The 6,901-nt window shown below is 47.8% G+C and overlaps 1 protein-coding gene across 1 annotated transcript in view; it reads right to left on the bottom strand.

Annotated features, from left to right (window-relative positions):
- Window positions 1-6,901, bottom strand: part of WNT2 (Wnt family member 2) — a 111,853-nt gene that overhangs the window by 48,257 nt on the left and 56,695 nt on the right. The gene's annotated exons all lie outside the window — the stretch shown is intronic.

Here is a 6,901-nt window from a genome sequence, read left to right as displayed (position 1 = left end):
GATATTCCGCATATCAATGTCACAACTTGAGTACGTGCTTACTGGTTTTGACACTACTCACCAAAGAGGCGCGGAGTCTAATGTGTTCCAGGTATTCACCAGGAACCCCCGCAAGGGAGTATGGTCTTAGCTGCGGGAGACACGCAGGTCGCGGTCCTCAGAGGGAGCAACCAGTGAAGCGGTGAGAAGAAAACGGTGTCAGGCAGGCCGGGTCAGAAACGAGAGAATCAGGATATGCCACAGGGAAGATCCAAGCCAAAGTCAGGAGTAGCCGGGTCCGGGGTCAGGAGCGCAGGAGAGGATAGTCAACGAGCCGGGTTCAGTACACAGGAATATCAGCAGTAGAATGGTCAGCAAGCCAGGTTCGGTACACAGGAATATCAGCAGTAGAATGGTAAGCAAGCTGGGTTCGGTACACAGGAATATCAGCAGTAGAATGGTCAGCAAGCTGGGTAATACACAGAGAACAAGGAGGACACAGGAACGCTGGAGCTAGGTGGGACCTATTACTCTGGCACTCTCCTAGTGCCAGAGTGATCCTTAAATAGAGCCTTCAATTAGCGGCGGTGGTGACGCTGAACACCACCGCCGAATTTACTAGAGAGCGTTCCGTTGCCTAGCAACAGAACGTGGCCGCTGACCCGGAAGTGTACTCGGTTGCCTAGCAACCGAGCGCTCAGCGGTAGTAGCAGGTGTCCGTCCCTGTGTGACGGACACAGCACAGGGACGGCGCCTGACAGTACCCCCTCCTCTACTTTGTTGGATAGATCCTTGGTCCAAGAATTGTTTCAATAGTCGTGGGGCGTGAAGATCCTCTTTAGCCACCCATGGTCTCTCTTCTGGACCGAAGCCCTTCCAATGGACTAAAAATTGATGTCGTCCGTGGAGAATACGGGAGTCCAGGATGTGGCTTACTTCGAATTCCTCCCCATTGGTAGTCCATACAGGAGCTGGGCGATGAGGCAAGCGATGAAACTTATTGAGTATAAGTGGCTTCAGAAGAGAGACGTGAAACACATTATGAATTTTTAGGGAGGGAGGTAACTGAAGTCTGTAGGTCTGTCACTCACCAGACTGTGAGTGCTACTTCTAAGGTAGCTAGGAACCGTGTCCGTCCATTATAATGAGGTACTGCGCATGTGCAGTCCCTTCTAACCTTCAGTTCTGTTCCTTTAACTTAATTGGCTGATCAGGCAACACTCCCTATATTAAGCACCTGTGGTCAATACCACGTTGCCTGATCTTGGAGTCTCATTCCTCATGAGTCTCTGAAGGTGTTCCAGTGCCTCCTCGTGTGTTCAGCTCATGCTGATTCCTGTTTGCCGTTTGTGGTTTCCAGACCACTTCTACTCCTCGTGTTCCTAGTGACTTCAGCAGCTGATTCCTATCCGCTGCCTCCGTATATATACAGTTACAGATTACTGCAAACTCTCCTGTGTTTCATCGTGACTCCAGCAGCTGATTCCTATCCGCTGCCTCCGTATATCTACAGTTACAGATTACTGCAAACTCTCCTGTGTTTCATCGTGACTCCAGCAGCTGATTCCTATCCGCTGCCTCCGTGTGTCTAACAAGTTACAGATCTCTCCAACTCTCCTGTGTTATATCGCTACTGTTCCAGCTGATTCCTGTTAGCTACTTCAGCGTGTCTACAGAGTCCTGCTCGTCTCAGCGCTCCAGTCTGCATTCTACCTGCCGTCAGCTGACCCGCTGCCTACTGCTTCTACAGTGTGTCCATTCGTGTCAACTTGCCTGTTAAGCATCGAGTCTACACTCCTCGGCTTCCAGCTCTGCTACATCGCTTCAGCTCTACCGTGGTCTCCTGCTGTTCAATTCGATATACTACTGCTTCCTGAGTATTTTGTCGTCCTTGCTGGCCTACCTACAGTGCGCTGCACCTACCTGCCGCTTCCATTCTGCAAGGAATTCTCATCTCGTCGGTTCCCTGCCGCTCAGGTATCCCTGCAGCTATCTCTAACAGCCTGCTCATCTGAACCACGGTATGCATACTTCTCATTGACTGTGCTGGTGTATTGCATATCCATCTGGACTGAGTTGTTCTCCTCCGGAGTTTCCATTCTCTGAGACTATTGCTATTATTGACTGTTTTTCCTTTTGCTGGACTATTCTAGTGACTTTGTTTATCTGTGCAGTGCTGTTCATTCATTATTATTATTGTGTGCAGTTCAACGTGGGATCAAGTTCAGTGTACCCGTGTAGACTCTGCATTGCATTTATCTCCTCGTGTCCTTCCTCACATATATATTCAGTGGTACAACTTGCTAGAGGCAGACCACTGATTCCTGTTTCCCTGTGTCACCAGTTGCATATATCCTCTCACATAAGCAGTGGTACAACTTGCTACACGCAGACCACTGACTTCCCCGTTACCTTCACCTGGATTCCATTCCTTCACTACAGACAGCGGTACAACTTGCTATACGCAGACCGCTGACTTCCACCTCCTTATTACTCCTGGACATTCTTCTAACTATAGCAGTGGTACAACTTGCCGTGCGCAGACCACTGACTACCCTCACGTGTCCTTGTCCATCCAGATCCTCGTGTTCCATTACCTATTGTTTACCAGTGCTGCTAGTCATAGACTTTCTGAGCATTCTCTAACCATCTGCTGTTTCCAGTTCCATTATCACCCTGCCACCAGAGTATCATATACCAACTCTACTGCTATGATAAGACCATCAGCGGGTGATACTGGGTAAAGACTCCTAGTGCCCGTGACAGTAAGATCAGGCCATGACAGATCCAGTTTCAGAACCCACAGCTAAAGAGATGCTGCAGCATCTGGTCACCCGTGTGGAACAACAGGATGTTCGTCAACAACTATTACTACAATGTTACCAGACGTTAGTCTCCCAAAGAACGTCTGGGCAGAATATTACAGCTTCTGTTGATGCTCCTGTGCTTTCCTCCGTTTCCCCAGTGCCATCCCAGGTGTCTACGGCTTCCACGCTTCACCTGCCAACTCCGTCAAAGTATGATGGAGATCCCAAAACATGTAGAGGTTGTTACGAGCCGCGACTCACTCACCTGCGTCCCAGCCGTCGCTATGGCGACCGGGACGTCACTTCCGGCCCTGACCCGGCCGTTGCCGGGGCAACGAGAAGACGCTTCAGCGCTGCGTTCCGGCAATGAGAGGAAGCCGGGCACAGCGCTCACCATATTCTAGCCTGTGGGCTAATTAATGCAGCCTATTAATTATGCTGGGGGCTGTGTCTAATTCAAAGCTAGGCTCTGATTTGTGGCCACTGGTATTTAAGGCAATGAGGTCTGCTGCCTCATTGCCGGTTATAGCTTCTGTGTTCCAGACTGCTGACCTGTTAGTTCCTGTCCTGAATCCTGATATCTCTATTTGACTCCCCGTGTATGACCCTTGGCTTGATTTGGACCTTGCTCGTGTTTTCTGTGACCCTGATCTTTGGCCTGTTTACCCGTTCTGCTATTTGCCTGTGACCCCTGACCTCAGCTTGTTCATCGATACCGTTGTCTGCTGCCGGCCCTTGACCTCTGCGTGGACCTGACTCCTCTTGCCGGGGTTCTCCCCAGCTGGTACGCACTTCACGACCCTCTGTCAGTCTGCGGCCCAGTCTGTCCCCACCATCAGGGGCTCCAGTGAACACCTGACTGGCAGAGTAGATTCCGGGTTGTGTTGTGCCGGCTGGAGGGGTTCCTAACAGAGGTTTCCTCAACCAATGCTCAGTACATTTTGAGCTCCAACCTCAAAACTTTTCTACTCATCGTTCCAGAGTGGCCTATCTCATCTCATTATTCTCCGGACAAGCTCTCGCATGGGCTACCCCTCTGTGGGAAAGAAATGATCCGTTGTTACAGGATAGTGCCAAATTTATTTCCATGTTTCGTAATGTATTCGATGAACCAGGTCGTGTTATTTCCCCTGCCTCCAGCATTCTTCGTTTACGACAGGGTTCTCGTACAGTAGGACAGTACGTCATTCAATTTAGGATCTTAGCCTCTGAGCTTCAGTGGAACACTGAAGCGTTAATTGCCGCCTTCTGGCAGGGGCTCTCGGACAAAATTAAAGATGCACTGACTACTCAAGAACTCCCTACGTCTTTAGAAGATTTGATTTCTCTTTGTCATCGTGTGGATCTCAGATTTCATGAGAGGGACTCTGAGAGAACTACTTCAGCTAAAACATCTCTTCGTCCCACTTCTCAAATTCGTCCTGCTTCACCTCCGGTAATACCGATGGAGATTGGACGTTCCAAACTAACCTCTGCAGAGAGGAATCGAAGAATTAAGAATAGACTTTGTATCTATTGTGCTGATGCTACACATATGCTCCAGTCATGCCCCAAAAAAAAAAAATCGGGAAATGCCAGGCCCTAACTAGTTCTGGAGAGGTGAAGTTAGGGTCCCTGGAGTCCTCTCCATCTTCTACGAAATCAAAAATCTGTGCATTTGACGTTACCATTTCATTTGCTACTAAGTCTTTTGAGTCCCAAGCTCTGATTGATTCAGGAGCTGCGGGAAACTTCATTTCTGAATCCCTTGTAAATCAATGGTCCCTACCAGTGATTACCCTGAAGACTCCTATTACGGTGACTGCTATCGATGGATCACGTATTATCAACGGTCTCATCACCCAAAGTACGTCTTCAGTGACTCTTCAGATTGGTGTTCTACACCGAGAAGAAATTTCGTTTTTAATCCTTCCTGTTACTACAAGTCCGATTGTTTTAGGCCTTCCATGGCTTCAATGTCATTCTCCCCAGATTGACTGGCGCACTCCTCAAGTTACGTCTTGGGGACCTGAATGTCACCAACATTATCTTTCTCGTGTTGTTCCTCGTAAACTACAGCAAACCTCCATTTCACCTTCCTCACCGGGACTTTCTCCTCAGTATGCTTCATTTGCCGACGTCTTTGATAAAGCTCAGTCTGAACGTCTTCCCCCTCATCGTTCTTGGGATTGTCCGATTGACCTGTTACCTGGCAAGACTCCACCTAGGGGTCGTGTGTATCCACTTTCATTACCTGAGACTCAGGCTACTGCTGAATACATCCAAGAGAATCTCCAGCGAGGATTTATTCGACCTTCTACTTCTCCCGCTGGAGCTGGGTTCTTCTTCGTGAAGAAGAAAGATGGATCATTACGCCCTTGCATAGATTTTCGTGGACTTAATGCTATCACTATCAAAAATCGGTATCCCATTCCTCTGATTACTGAGTTGTTTGATCGGATCAAGGGAGCCCGGATTTTTACCAAGTTGGATCTTCGTGGTGCCTACAACTTGATTAGAATCAGGTCCGGTGACGAATGGAAAACAGCTTTTAACACCAGAGATGGGCATTATGAATACTTAGTAATGCCCTTCCGGTTATGTAATGCCCCTGCTGTTTTCCAGGGCTTCATTAACGAGATCTTTCGGGGACTTGTTATATGTATGTGTCGTAGTATATCTGGACGACATACTCATCTTTTCCCAAGACCTGCCTTCACATCACCAACAAGTGGCCGAAGTTCTTTCCAGACTCCGGAAAAATTCATTATTCTGTAAATTAGAAAAATGTTCATTTGAGTTGCCCCAGATTCCATTTTTGGGTTATATTGTTTCCGGAGTTGGTCTACAAATGGATCCAGAAAAGGTGAATGCTGTGTTACTTTGGCCTCAGCCAACTACTCTTCGTGCCATTCAGCGTTTTTTAGGCTTTGCCAACTACTATAGACGCTTCATTCAAGACTTCTCTTCAATTGCATCTCCCATTGTGGCTCTAACTCGCAAAGGTGCCAATACTAAGCAATGGTCATCTGAGGCTCTCCAAGCCTTTCAATTTCTTAAAGAGTCCTTCTCCTCTGCTCCCATCCTTCGACAGCCTGATGTGACGCTTCCCTTCTTCCTAGAAGTAGACGCCTCTAATGTTGGTTTAGGAGCCATTCTCTCCCAGAAATCGGAGCAACAAAAATTCCATCCTTGTGCCTTTTACTCTCGGGGTCTTCTGCCTGCGGAGAAGAATTACACCATCGGGGACAAGGAGTTGCTGGCTATTAAAGTAGCATTGGAGGAGTGGAGATATTTGTTAGAGGGAGCTCGTCATCCGGTGACAATTTTTACGGATCATAAAAATTTGTCATACCTACAGTCTGCTCAATGTTTAAATCCTCGTCAGGCAAGATGGTCTCTTTTCTTTTCCCGTTTTGATCTAATAATAACCTACAAACCAGCTGCAAAGAATAAAAAAGCAGACGCTCTATCTCGAGCCTTTGTGGCGTCCTCAGACGTTGAAGAGATTCCTAACCACTTTATATTAGACCCCAAATGTGTTTCTCTGGCTGCTTCTTCCACTAAAGTGCTACCATTTGGGAAGACCCTCGTGCCTCCTGCTCTTAGGAAAAAAATCCTTTCATGGTTTCACTCTTCTCGTTTCTCTGGACACGCTGGTGAACGCAAGACCTTTGAAATCCTCTCTCGAAGTTATTGGTGGCCTTCTATGAGGAGAGATGTCAAAGAGTTTATCGCGGCATGCGATTTATGCTCCCAGTTCAAGACACCCCGCAGAACTCCAGCGGGGTTGCTTCAGCCACTACCCATTCCATCTAAGCCTTGGACCCATATTAGTATGGACTTTGTTACTGAGCTTCCTCCTAGTAAGAATTGCAACACCATTTGGGTAGTGGTGGATAGATTTTCGAAGATGGCGCATTTCGTTCCCTTGTCTGGTTTACCTTCTTCTTCTACCCTGGCTGAACATTTCATTAGAGAAATTTTCCGTATTCATGGATGTCCATCCGAGATCGTGTCAGATAGAGGAGTACAATTCGTTTCCAGATTCTGGCGGGCCCTTTGCAAGACCTTGGGCATACGATTAGCACTCTCATCTTCCTACCATCCTCAATCGAACGGACAAACTGAAAGAG

Source organism: Mixophyes fleayi, chromosome 4, assembly GCF_038048845.1.
Source record: "Mixophyes fleayi isolate aMixFle1 chromosome 4, aMixFle1.hap1, whole genome shotgun sequence".
Taxonomy (NCBI): Eukaryota; Metazoa; Chordata; class Amphibia; order Anura; family Limnodynastidae; genus Mixophyes; species Mixophyes fleayi.
This window is presented reverse-complemented; position numbering and strand designations above follow the sequence as displayed.